Source organism: Macaca thibetana, chromosome 2 (assembly GCF_024542745.1).
Source record: "Macaca thibetana thibetana isolate TM-01 chromosome 2, ASM2454274v1, whole genome shotgun sequence".
NCBI classification, from domain to species: domain Eukaryota; kingdom Metazoa; phylum Chordata; class Mammalia; order Primates; family Cercopithecidae; genus Macaca; species Macaca thibetana.
The window spans coordinates 36,316,990-36,331,800 of NC_065579.1; the positions used below are offsets into that span (position 1 = coordinate 36,316,990).

Here is a 14,811-nt window from a genome sequence, read left to right on the forward strand (position 1 = left end):
GGTCAGAGTTGAGTAGTTGCCACAGAGACTGTGTGGCACACAAAGCCTAAACTATTTACTCTTTAGCCCGTGACAAAATAAGTTCATGACCCCTGGCCTAGAGGCTGTTGATCTCCTTTAAAGTGAAGGAAATGGGGTTAGAGGAGAGAAGGGATTTTTCCCCCCCAGGGCTTAAGGGTTATTATTAAGTGCAGGGGAGGAGCAGGTGGGACACATGCTAGGTGTGCCTAACATCTAACCAGAGGAATTTTTCTTGACCCAAACCGGAGAGCACTTCCAGTACTTTTACCATACAACAGAGAGGTAGAGGGATATAGAGAAAAAACAATCACTGTAGAATGAGATCCACCTGTCACTCGCTGCTGTGTGACTCTGAGCTCTCCCTTGACATCTCTGAGCTGGTTTCATTCACTAGTAATTGCCTTTTCACAACAAACACACAATTACTGTGAAAATGTGATACTGTGTCTAGTGGCAGGCAGAGTTCTAGGCACAGGTGAGTTTCACTGGTAAAAATCCTGCACATAAATGCAAGGGGCCCCTTCCTGTTTTGCAAGGGTGGGGTCCTCCAGGGCTCTTGGCTGGGTGATTTGAGGAAGGGAGTGATGCAAAGTCAATGAACTCATGCATGTGAAGAGCCCTTCCTGACTCAGCAACTGTTGGTTCTGTCCAGCCCTGGTTCTGTCATGTCTGAGACTGTGGTAAATAATTTCTGGGGTAGGGTATCTTATGTGGGGTGAGGAATAACCAGAGCAAGGGCAGAGCAAGAAGGCGGCAGGAAGGGAAGGGGGTGCTGTGATGGCCCTTCACTGGCTCAGCACTGCCACGTGGGGCCACACAGGGAGCTCTGCTGGGGCTAGGGAAGGCTGGAAGGTAGAGCACAGCTGTAGCTCAACTGCAGTCACAAGGAAACCCAGAGTGCATCCCCGCTGAGATGGTTCCAAAATTCTTCCTGAACAGGGTTTGTGCTGTTTGTTCTTCCTCTGTCTCTTGTCCTGGCAATGTCAGGCTCTGACCAAAAGATCATTTTCCCAATTCACCCTGTGTTTACAAACCAGAGGCAAGAGCTGCCCATTTCAGCCTCCGCATTTACCTTCTCTCCTTCTTGGCTGCTGGACCAGGCTGGAGTCTGGGATATGCTTTCCTCAAAGCTCAGTATTCTAGTCAAACAAGAACAATTCTGGTGGCAAATGACAGAAAATCCAACCAAAGTAGCTTAAATAAAAAAGAGCAAAGGGAAGGGGGCAGTTATTGGTATGCCCTGCAAGATCCAGGAGCCAAGGGCTCAGACAGCCAGTACCTCCACCTTGGCCTCCACCTCCTTTCTCAGCTTCTTGCCCTTGCTTAAGAACTTTCTGTTTGGTAGGCATCAGCAGCTTTCCCGTTTCAGGATCAGTCTGAAATATTCACAGCGGGCTCTGATTACCCCTGCTTTAAATTGCCATATGGCCAGTGCTTTTGGTGAGTGACCTAGTCTAGGTTACTTGACTCTTTCTATCCTTAGCTTGCTTGCGCATACTTTCATTTTCTTTTAAAAATTATTTCTTTCTTTTTTCTGTTTTATAGAGACAGGTTCTCTTTCTGTCACCCAGGCTGGAGAGCAGTGGTGTGATCATAGCTCACTGCAACCTCGAACTCCTAGGCTCAAGCAATCCTCCCATCTCACCCTCCTGAGTAGCTGGGACTACAGGTGTGCATCACCATGCCAAGCTAATTTTTTATTTTATTTTGTTTATTTATTATACTTTAAGTTCTGGATACATGTACAGAATGTGCAGGTTTGTTACATAGGTATACACATGCCATAGTGGTTTGCTGCACCCATCAACCCATCATCTACATTAGGTGTTTCTCCCAATACTATCTCTCCCCCATTCCCCCACCCCCCAACAGGCCCCAGTGCGTGATGTTCCCCTCCCTGTGTCCATCCATATGTTCTCATTGTTCAACTCCCACTTATGAGTGAGAACATGCAGTGTTTAGTTTTCTGTTCCTGTGTTATTTTGCTGAGAATGATGGTTTCCAGCTTCATCCATGTTCCCGCAAAGGACATGAATGCATCCTTTTTTATGGCTGCATAGTATTCCATGTTGTATATGTGCCACACGTTCTTTATCCAGTCTATCATTGATGGGCATTTGAGTTGGTTCCAAGTCTTTGCTATTGTGAACAGTGCCGCAATAAACATAAGTGTGCAGGTGTTTTTATAGTAGAATGATTTATAATCCTTTGGGTATATACCCAGTAATGGATGGCTGGGTCAAATGGTATTTCTGGTTCTAGATCCTTGAAGAATTGCCACACTGTCTTCCACAGTGGTTGAACTAATTGACACTCCCACCAACAGTGTAAAAGCGTTCCTATTTTTCCACATCCTCCCCAGCATCTGTTGTTTCCTTTTTAATGATTGCTGTTCTAACTGGCATGAGATGGTATCTCACTGTGGTTTTGATTTGCATTTCTCTAAAGATCAGTGATGTTGAGCTTTTTTAAATATGTTTGTTGGCCACATGTCTTCTTTTGAAAACTGTCTATTCATATCCTTTGCCCACTTTTTGATGAGGTTGTTTTTTCTTGTAAATTTGTTTAAGTTCCTTATAGATTCTGGATATTAGCCCTTTGTCAGATGGATAGATTGCAAAAATTTTCTCGCATTCTGTAGGTTTCCTATTCACTCTGATGATAGTTTCTTTTGGCCCAGCTAATTTTTAATTTTTAAAAATTTTTGTAGAGATGGAGTCTCACCATCTTGCCCAGGCTAGTCTCGAACTCCTGGGCTCAAGTGATTCTTCTGCCTCAGCCTCCCAGAGTGTTGGGATTACAGGTGTTAACCACCATACCTGGCCTTTAAAATCATTTTTATTGAAGTATGATTTACCTATAGCATAATACCATGTATTCATTTAAAGTATACATATAGTTCAGTGAATCTTAGCAAATATAACTATTCATGTAATTGTCACCAAGATAAATGACATTTTCATCACCCCCAAGATGCCCGCAGTCATTCCTACTTTCTGCCACTATAGATAAGTTTTGTCTTTTCTAGGATTCCACGTAAGTGGAATCATACAGTATATTGTGCTTTGTTTGACTTTTTTTTTTTTTTAACTCGACATACTTGTTTTGAGATTCATCCATGTTCTTGTGTGTAGCATGCTTCATTCCTTTTTATTATTGGGTAGTACTCTATTGAATGGATTTACCACAACTTTTTCACCCATTCACTTGTTCATGGACATTTAGATTGTCTCCAGTTTGGGGCTATTATGAATAAAGCTGCCATGGACATTAGTGGACGAGTCTTCGGAGGACATGTTTTTATTTCTTTTGGTTAAATATCTAGAATTACTGGGTCATACCGGTAAGTGTATGTTCAACTCAACTTTGAGTAGCTGTGCCGTTTTACATTCCCACCAGCAGCATTTAAGAGTTTCAGCTGCTCCACGTCCTGCCAGTGCTTGGTGGTGTCAGTTTTTCACAGTTAGCCATTCTAATAGGTATGCATTCTAATTGGTATGTAGTGAAGTCAATCTCCATGTGGCTTTAATTTGCATTTCTCTGGGGACTCACAATGTGAGGATCTTTTCATATTCTTATTTTCTATTCCTATATTCATATATAGTCTTTTATGATGTTTCTATTTGAACTTTTTCTCCATTTTTTTTTTCAAATTATGGGAGGCTTCCTGGCTTTCACTCATACCTTTTTTTCTTTTTCTTTTTCTTTCTTTCTTTTTTGGAAATAGGTTCTCATTCTGTTGCCCAGGCTGGAGAGCAGTGGCGCAATCATGGCTCACTGCAGTCTCAACCTCTTGGGCTCAAGAGATCCTCCCACCTCAGCCTCCTGAGTAGCTGGAACTACAGGCACATGCCACCACACCTAGCTAATTTTTTTATTTTTTGTAGAGACATGTCTCACTATGTTGCCCGGGGTGGTCTCAAACTCTTTGGGCTCAAGCAATCCTCCTGCCTCAACCTCCCAAGCATCTGGGATTGTAGACACACAGTACCATATGGAGCTACTCTCCACCTTTTTTTGTTGTTTGTTTCTTTTAACACAAATACAATGGTGACTGAAAATACTGACTTCTAAAAAAGGCCTTATCTTAACATTCCACACAAAGGCGCATGGCCTGCATAATTCCACTCCCTCACTCGGGCTTCTTACCCTGTCTTGCTGCTACTGAAGACATTTTCAAGTAAATTTGAAGGGCTCTATTTGTCCCTTTTCATCACTGGCATGGGATTCTGTGTAAGGTAATTTGGCATCTTGTGTCCTATTTCTTTTAATATTTCCTACCTATAGACAGTTAAAAAGCAGTATAGGTTTTGGAGTCAAACAGACCTGGATGGTTCAAATATTAAGTTCAACTGCAGTAATTTAATTCCCTGGCAGTTTTTTAAAAATCTCATTTCACAACTGTGAAAATTAGAGGAAAGAAATGTGCTTGGCCCACTGCCTGACATATGGGGCTCAGTCAAAAATGGTAGCAGTTATTATTGCAAACCTCACCTTCTAGAGTTCATTTAAATAATGTTTTGCCCAAATACCACAGATTCGTAAACAGCATTTTGCCTTTCTAGTGCTCTCTACGTTAATTATTCCACCTTACAATGCCAGTAAACTAAAGTCACTGATTTTAACATCCCGGCAACCCTACCGTGTAAGGTTCAAGTCCCCAGTGTTGAGATACTGAGTGAATCACTAGGCCCTACCTGTGGGGGTAGGAAGCTTTTTTTTTTTTAAGGTGAGATTCACATAACATAAATTAGTCATTTAAAAGTGTACGAATCAGTAGTATTTAGGGCATTGGAAATGTTGTACAACCACTACCTCTATCTAGTTCCAAAACGTTTTCACCATCCTAAAAGAGAACTCCATACCCATAAGTGGTCAGTGCCCATTTTCTTCACCCCCTGGCACATGGCAACCACCAATTAATTTCCTTCCTGTCTCTATAGATGTACCTAGTCTAGATATTCATATAAATGGAATCATATCGTGGGTAGCCTTTTGTGTCTGGCTACTTGCACTCAAGTTGGAGTTTTCGAGGTTCATTTACCCTGCAGCATGTAGCAGTACTTCATTCTTTTCATGACGGAATAATATTCCATCATCTGGCTATTCCCCATTTTGTTCATGCATTCATCTGTTGATGCACATTTGGGCTGTTTCCACCATTTAGCTATTGGAAATAGTGCTGCTGTGAACATTCGTGTGCATGTGTTTGAGTCCCTGTTGTCAATTCTTTTGGATATATACCTAAAAGTGAAATTGCTGTACTGTATGCTAATTCTATGTTTAACTTTTGATAGAGGTTTTTGGCTTTTTTAGCTGAGGGGTGGGGCAGAATCAAAGAAATGGGCCCAGAGAATTCATGTGAGCCAGGCAGCCTATGGAACTTGTGTGTAGCCCTCTTAGCTGACCCTTTATCTTGTCTTTAACCTCTTCTCCCAGCACAGAAGAGTGAGTGCTGTGGATCCCTTACACCTCTGGCCTCTCCCTCCTAGGCCTGTGCCTTGCCCCTCCTGAGAAAACTGGAAGATGGTGTGCCGCATCAGATCATGAGGCCATGAGGTGTGCCAGTTTCTGAGACAATATTAAAAAAGTGTTTCCAGCAGATGGTCCCCTTGTCACTTGCGTGAAGAGAACCTCTTCCCTTGAGTACATTAAGGCCATCGCAGTAAGTCACTGCTGACTAAAACAGAGTGGAAGAAAGTCTATACTTTCGTTTTGTTTTTCTGCACTTGTTTATTGCTTTCTCCCCACAGGAAGCAGCCCATGCTTTAGAGCAGAAAGAAACAAGCCAAAGATCTGAAAATGCAGGGACTATGGGTGGAGAAAAATATAGCTGCTCAACATTCATTGATAGCAAAAATTGTAATCCTAATCATAATTCAACAACTAATAGAGAATGATTCAATCTCAGTAAAATACCTCTGTCAAGCAAAGCTAGCATTACATTGAAAGAGAATCTGTAAAGGCTCAGAAATAAACAAGAAGCTCTAGTGTCAGTATTATTACTAAATATTGTTTTTGGAAGTTATCGTAGTGCAATATGATATAAAATGCATATAAGATAGAAGACACAAACAAAAACACCAATATTTTCAGATGGTGGAATGCCTAGAAAATGCAGTAGAATCAAGAGAAATGTTGCTATAATTATTTATTAATGAATACATTAGTTTGGCAAAAGATAAATGTATCACAAAGTCATTTTCATATACCAACAATTGTTAGCTGTGAAAAAAATCCCAAAATTGTTATCTCATTTACATTTAAAATAATAAAAAGAAAAATATTTCTGGAAAAATATTATATGAGAGATCTGCAAGGCTTTTATAAATATAATATAGGCTGGGTGTGGTGGCTCACACCTGTAATCCCAGCACTTTGGGAGGCCAAGATGGGTGCATCATTAAGGTCAGGCGTTCGAGACCAGCCTGGCCCCCAACATGGTGAAACCCCATCTCTAGTCATTTAGAAAAATACAAAAATTAGCCTGGTGTGGTGGCACACACCTGTAGTCCCAGCTACTTGGGAGTCTGAGGCAGGAGAACCCAGGAGGCAGTGGTTGCAGTGAGCCAAGATTGCACCACTACACTCCAGCCTGAGCAATGGAGCGAGACTCTGTCTCAAAATAAATAAATAAAATAGTAAATAAATAAATAAAATAGTAAATAAATAAATAAAATATAAAGGTCTGTAACAAGTGAATAATATTTATTAACAAATGAAAACATATGCTGTATTCCCAGATGGAAAGACTAAATATCACATACTTGCATACCTTCCCAAAGTTAACTCATAAATTTAGTATATGTTTAATCAAAATACAGTCTTTTTAAAAGCATCAATAAAATATTTATAACATTCTTGAGAAAAAATACATGCATGAAATTTTAAAGTTGTATTATGAAAAAGAAAAGTAGCAGGGGAGTGGCTGAGTCCTACCTAAAACTATACCATATTTAAATAACAGTGTTACAAAGGACAGGATAATGGCACATATATAGAAGACCTGGAAGAGAACAAGATTCAGATACATTGTCAGCTTTCTGTATATCCATTCAACTATCTAATTATCTACTTGATATGATATAGATGCAAACTGTGATAGACATTAGGGCATGAGGGTCCTAGGCTTAATAAATTTAGGTAAGATACATGAAGATTTGTTCTTTAAATCAAATTAAATTGAATTTTTATTTGACAATAATTGTACATATTTATGGGGTAAATGTGGTGTTTTGATACATGTATACTAGATTTAGATAAGTATAATAAGGCAAACTTGCAAACAAATGGCTGAGAAAGGGGTCTTTAGTTGGACAACTGGGTAGTCATTCAGAAAAAATAATCAAGTGAGCTTCTTAATCCATTCACCGAAATAAATTCCCAGCTTGACTCAACTTGATTAAAAGACATACACATAACTAGAGAAATTACAAAAGTAGACACATTTGGAAATGTAAAAAAATTTAAACCATGACAAAGAAATGTTTTTTAAAAGCCCTAAGCATGCAGAAAAAAAAAAAATCACATCAGCTATAACAAAACCACAAACTATATAAAGATGTCATTTAAACTTATAAGAAATACTGAAGAATAAGAAACTATAAACAAGCCATTTGCAGAAAAGACATTAAAACTGAGAATATTAACAATAAAGGAAAAATGTTCATCCCTTTAATAAACAAAGAAATGCAAATAAAAGCATTCTAAAAGTAGCAGTTTGTATTTAGTAATGTAATGACATTTCTAAAGTGGCAACGCTTCTCACTGGTAGGTTTGCAGTGAAATTGGTATGCATTGCTATTGGCATTATAAAGTATACATTTCTATATCATTTCTGGAAACCAATTTAGAAATATTCAGTAAGGGTCATAAAGATGTGCATAAATTTTCATCTATTTTTGTAATGTGTGTGTGTGTGTGTGTGTGTGTGTGTGTGTGTGTGTTTATGGGAAGAGAGAGCGAGAGATTTGTTAGAGGAATTTGACCTTATACAGTTGTGGGTGCTAGCTAAGCAGTCTCTATGAGACTGTTGTCTTTTTGCATCTGTTATTGGGGTTTGCAGAGGAGTCAGTCAGGAAAGAAAGATGTATGTAAAGTGGAGAAAGGCAAGAACTACCCGGAGGCCATAATCATGAGCTGGAGCCCACGGAATGGACTGAAACCCATGTCAATTCTCCTGGCTTCTCATCTTGATAGTGCTCACAAGGCCCAGTGGCCTTTTGTCCTTTTACCTGTATACTAAATCTCTCCTTTTCTTAAGGTAATTCATGTCAGTTTCTGATGCATGCATTTAATAGAGTCCTAACTTTATACACACATACATAGATACAAATATACATACATATATATATGAATATATATTATAAAATATTTATAAGAAAAAGTGGGATGGAGGAAAAGGGAGGAATACAGAAAAACTCAAGTTGCTTTAAATGTCAATTAATAAATGAATAAAAAGAATGATTTCCATGACAGGTAGGGAGATGATCCAACATCCAACCTCATTGTGGAGAAGAGGCTGTGCAGTTTCTTGCTTCCTGAAGGAAGGAACTTTTGACTGACAGATCCCTGCCACGGGAATCCACATCTGAGAGTGCAAAACCTGACTTCTTATGGATGGAAATATTCTACAATGCATTCACTCACGTACCCAACAAATGTTTATTGAACAGCTGCCTGTGCTAGGTGGTCCTCTAGGTGCTGGGATTCAGTAGGGAATAGAACACACAAACATGCCTCCGCCTTCATGGCGCTTACATTCCAAAGGGGAGGACAAACAATAAACAGAGTTTGTCACATGGTTGATAAGGGCTCTGAAGGAAAACAAAGTGGCATCCAGCATACACGAGGTGGTAGTTTGAAGACTGTGGTCAGGGAAGGCCTCACTGAGGAGATGACATTTGAGCAGTGACATGATGGAGGTGAAGAAGGCTTGAAGCCATGCAAGTGTCTATTGAGCAAGTGTCTCTGGCAGAGGGTTAGAGGACTCTTTCTCAGAGGTGATGGGCATCATTCATGGTCTGTTCCCTTCTCTTTCAGGCAAATGAAGCAGATGCTGCGACCATTGATGGAGGTTTAGTGTTTGAGGCAGGCCCCCTACAGCCTGAAGCCCATCATGGCAGAATTCTGTGGGTCAAAAGATGGTGTGTTCTCCCTGGGGACGGGTGTCTCTGGTCCGACACTGCAGCAATGGTGGGTGTGGCAAGGGCCCTGTAAGCATTACACTTAGTAGGGAACCAAGTTGCTGGAGCTCTTTGGATTGAAGGAGGCTATCTCTCATGCTGACTCCTGAGAGCTGGGAAATTGGCTCTTCCTGGGCGACTATAAACTTTGCACATTTTGATAGAAACTCCGCTGGTGCTGCTGGCCGTGGGGTATCTCCAGCCTGAGAGGGGAGTGCTGTCAAGAGTCCATTGCTCACCCAGTGGGGTCTCACCCATGGGAGGCCCCTCTCTGGAGACACCAAGGACCTGACTGCCTCTCCTTGTGCTAACCCTGCCTGGGCGACAGAACACGGGCCTCCGTCTAGGGTAAGGAGAGATTTGGGGGAGTCTAAGAATGAGGCTTTGCCTCTTTCCCATACTTGTCCATTAGTGTCATCAGTGTGTGTGTGAGCGCAGCCGGCCTCAGTCTGACTCACTTGAAGGGCCCTGGCATATTCCCGGGACGCCCCTGCATCCTTCCTCTTACACCTCCACTTTGTGTTTGAGCTGCAGGGAGAACCGCTGTTGGGGAAAAGGGGGAAAATGGGGAAAAGGAGAAAAGCCCTCAGGGAGAAGCAGTAACAACACAATGGCTGGGCGCTGAAACAATCCCTAAGTGCGCTCCACTCAGTAGGCCCTGTAATAGCTGGTGACCTCGAGGATCCTGTTTCCACTGGCTTAGAGGGACTAGCAGAAAAAAGAACTAGTGTTTATTGACTTGAAAAGGGACGGTGTTCTCTCTCCTGTCAATTAAGGGCTTTTTTTTCTTTTTCTACCCACTTGCCAGAGGATGGTGAGGTCCTAGCATCCCAGAGTTCTGCATGGTACATGCTCCAGAAGATCAGTGACAATATGGCATCTTCCTTTGACCCTTCTTTCTCTCTGCTCCTTTGCAGATCCGCAAACCCACTATTATGTCAATGCCGTGGTGAAGAGGGCACCAACTTCCAGCTGAGCCAGCTCCAAGGCAAGAAGTCCTACGACATGGGCCTGGGCTGGTCTGCTGGGTAGAACATCCCCGTCAGGACACTGCTTCCCCCTAGCTCCCTTGAAACAGATGAGCCAGCTGGGGCTGGGTGTCCCCAGGCAGGGCTTCTGCACCGGTCACCCTCATGGGCTGTGCTGGAGTCACACTGTCTCTGTGAAGTGTATGTGTCCACGGCCTCCAAGATGGAGTGAGGGTAACCTGCTTTAAACAGGCACTGGCTGGGGGTGTGCACCAGCAACTCCTGGGAGCTGGCAGCTGAGTCTTCTCTGAGGAAAGGTGTCAGTCCCACCTTCCTCCTCATCCTCAGTCGCTTGGCTTGACAAGAGACATCACTGAGGCCCACTGAGAAAAGCCACCTCCCTCCCAGCTTCCCGGAAAGGCTCAATGGGGCTTCTAGCCACACTGCCAGGACTCAGGCCTCCATGCCTTAGGTGAGGGCTTGGGACATGGGCAAGGAAAGGTTGACTGGGCTGGCGCTAGGGTTTTTTGTTTTCTCTAGGCTTCCTGTTCAGTTATGTTGAGGCACAGTAAGCCTAGGGTGATTTTTCAGCCCTTGAAAGATGATGGCCAGATCTTTTTGAACTCTGCAAAAGTACATCTTTTTGAGTCCGACCAACCTCTGCAGTGTTGATGTCTGACTGTGACAGGGACAAGCGGCTGCAGGGACCTGAGAAGGGCTACAGCCTGGATCGCGGTTCTGGCCAGCTTTGCCCTTCCTGGGAGTGATCACTTGCCTCAGTGTCAGGTGCAACTGGACATGCATCTGGGCAGCTGTGCAGTGGCTGGTAGCACACCTCCTACCCAGTCCTCGACAAGCTGTCCCAGCCCTCTCCCAGAAGGCATATCCCATGAGCTACCACAGCCTCTGGATACACAAGGGGAGGTTGAAGGGGAGGCATTTCCTGAGGTAAAGAAGGACTGCTGGCGGTTGGCTGACGTGCAAGTGTTCCTGCTGTGTTTAGAGTTCAGTCTGGCCCCTTCGAGCCTCCATGTGGGTGAGTTAGCAGAACTGCGTGCCACTGGGACTGAAGTCTTGGTTCAGTGTAGGTCAGCAGCTCTCACATCCTGCAGTGGACAAGCTGGAGAACATTCCTGTGGGTTCCATCACCACATGAGTGTGATGCCTACACCTGCAGGGACCCTGGGCCATGCACTCCCTCCGGCTTGGGCATTGCCAGCCACCTCCAGCAGGCTGCACTGGCTGGCCCCTGCACACCCACTTCCTCAGCCAGTCCTGGGAGGTGTGTGCACATGCATGGGCTCTCAACGAGGGCCACTCTCTCGCGCATATGCATGACCTGGAGGCCCCAGCCAGCTCATGCCCTGGGGTCCATGTCTCTGTGTTGAGCAGCAGCGGCCAAGTTCTTCTCCAGCAGCTGCGTCCCCTGTGGGGACATGAAGAAGTTCCCCCGCCTGTGTCAACTGTGTGCAGGGAAAGGGACAGACAAGTGTGCCTGCTCCTCCCAAGAACCGTACTTCGGCTATGTGGGAGCCTTCAAGTGAGTGAGACCCCACTGCTCCTCCTCCTCAGCCTGATGTTGGGGAGACAAAGGCACAGAGAGCGAACAGGGCCCACCCCAGGCCACCTAGCACATCAGTGAGAAACCCGGGGTCCCAGGTGCCTCCCATGGCCAAACCTTGCTCCTAACCATCCACAGAGCACTCTTCTGTGTGGGAGCTCCTGGCCTCCCTGGAGCTTGGGGTCTGCCCGTGTTACCCTCCTGGTCAAGGGAATGCTGGGGAGACAGACTCAGGTCTGGGACTCTGAGATCTACAGACATGGGTCTGGGCTTTCGGCAGGGCCACAGGCCAGGACCTGCCAGCTCACAGCTTTCTGCTGAGCTGCTTCTTGTACGTGTCTCTCCTCATCTCCCTCTCAGCCCCCTTGCAGGCACCTCTGCACACTCCATGCTCCATAAGAGAAATAGCTACTATTCCAAGGCTATCCAAAGTTATTAGTCTCCATGGAAAGGCTTTAAGCCTTTAGATTTTTTTTTTTTTATAATTTGAACCTGTTGCTTTTGGTTGCTTTCTAAGAGGAAAATGCGGGTCCTTCTATCCCATCCTGCCTCCTCAGAGTTGTCTGGTTTGGTGACTTCCAGGGCTCCTGGCTGCTTTTGGCCTGGGCTTGGCTGTGGGGTTCAGAGGCCCTTCAGACAAAGCCGTCGCCTCTGTGAGGACAGACTAATACTCAGGAACTCTGGGCAAAGCCCTGTGAGCCAGCAGTCCGGGCTGACCCTCAGAGGGGCTGCATGGGGGAGAAGTGAGGCCTGTGCCTGACTGCGGCTCTCTCATCTGTCAGGTGTCTGAAGGGTGAAGGGTGGTGTGGACCCCACCCTAGCCAGAAAAGCTGGTGTTTTTTTTTTTTTTTTTGAAATGGAGTCTCACTCCTCACTAGGCTGGAGTGCAGTGGCATGATCTCGGCTCACTGCAACCTCCACCTCCCTGGTTCCAGCGATTCTCCTGCCTTAGCCTCCCGGGTAGCTGGGACTACAGGCACATGCCACCACACCAAGCTAATTTTTGTATTTTGGTAGAGACAGGGTTTTGCCATGTTGCTCAGGATGGTCTCGATCTCTTGACCTCATGATCCACCCACCCCGGCCTCCCAAAGTGCTGGGATTACAGGCGTGAGCCACTGCGCCTGGCCCATCTCTAGATATAAGTTGTCTTCTATCTAGAGATCGGTAAAGCTCATTAATGCCACACGACAGTTTCTATGTAAGCATTTCTATTACAGTAATTCCCCCTTATTCACAGTATCACTTTACACAGTTGGACTTGTGGCCAACCAAGGTGCAAAAGTATTACATTACTACTCTTGCACCTTGAGGCCATTACTAAGTAAAATAAGAGTTACTGGAACACAAGCCCTTTGATACCACGGTGGTGGATCTGATCACTGAGAAGGCTACGAAGTAACTAACAGGCAGATAATGTAGACAGAGTGCATACAGCATTGACAAAGGGAGGATTCACATCCTGGGAGGGACAGAGCAGGACAGTGCAGATTCTGTCACACTATCAGAACAGCAGGCAATGTAACACTTGTGAATTGCTTATTCCTGGCACTTCCCATTTATGTTGCAGTGCCTTCACAAGAAGGGTGAATATGGTGTAAGAAGATATTTTCAGAGAGAGAGAGAGAGAGATATTTTGAGGCCATATTCACTTAACTTTTATTACAGTATATTGTTATAATTGTTTGATTTTGGCTGGGCAGAGTGACTCATGCGTATAATCTCAGCACTTTGGGAGGCTGAGGCAGGAGAACCACTTAAGCCCAGGAGTTGGAAGCTGCAGCGAGCTATGATCACGCCTCTGCCCTCCAGCCTGGGCAACAGGCTGTCTCAAAAAAAAAAAAAGGTTCCATTTTGTATTAATTATTGTTGTTAATCTCTTACTGTGCCTAATTTATAAATCAGACTTTATCGTTAAGTATGTATGTATGTGAAAAGAAACGTACCGTATTACGGTTTGGTACTATCCGTGATTTCTGGTATCCACTGTGTGTCTTAGAACATATCCCCCTTGAATAAGGTGGGACTGCTGTATTTGTTTTTTCTTTAGTGCTCAGTTTGATTCATCTATAAATCTACTAAACAAATTTTATGAACGTTTAAACAATACTTACCATCTAATAAAACAAGTTGTAATAATCAATTCTCTTAGTCATTGAAATTTCAAATTTAATCACTTTCTTCAGAACATTTCATCATAAATGTCTCTCAACTGCTTCAGGCACCTTAAGCAAAACACACAAATTATTGTAAATATTTCAGAACTTATTAGCACATCTGCAATTAAATCTGTTGCAAAAGCATTATTGACATGGACAAAAATGTTTATCTTCTTCTTCGTTGTCTTTTTTTTTTTTTTTTCACATTTAGGGAAAAAAAACAAAACTTTTTCAGAATGTTGGACAGTTTACCACAAACAAACAAAATAATATTTCAGACAAATTGAGTTTCCAGATTCTGGGTCTTATAACAAATTAAATTTCTATCAGATACAGAACATTCAAAACATTTGAAATACAGGTATATAGTCACGGTGCTAAGCTCATTTTTATAATAAATGTCTGCTATATAAGGAGAATTTTAGGTCCTCGCTTTTTACATAGGTCCCAGTTCCTTACAACCTAATGTCTTTCCATAACACGAAATTGACTTCAGTGTCCTTTGTTCCCTTGTTCAGTTATTCACAATTCACTGTTTCCTCATAATTACACATTGACTACAATTATTACTCATTATTACACGGTTTGTTAGCATTTTGGCAATTGATGCATGTCTTATTATCCACAATTTTAATTAGTGGGGTCACCTATGGGTCTCATCAAGTTATTATTATTACGCATTGACTACAATTATTACTCATTATTACACGGTTTGTTAGCATTTTGGCAATTGATGTATGTCTTATTATCCACAATTTTAATTAGTGGGGTCACCTATGGGTCTCATCAAGTTGCTCCAAATAATTATTATGTCCTTTGGATGCTCAAGTTACCACACTTAATGATAGTGGCAGCATCTTCTATCTCCCCCTGAAGTATTTGAAAGCATCTTCACTTTATGGAAACAAGATTGTCCC

At 43.2% G+C, this 14,811-nt stretch overlaps 1 pseudogene; it reads left to right on the top strand.

Annotated features, from left to right (window-relative positions):
- Positions 1-14,811, top strand: part of LOC126948919 (inhibitor of carbonic anhydrase-like) — a 52,700-nt pseudogene that overhangs the window by 1,253 nt on the left and 36,636 nt on the right.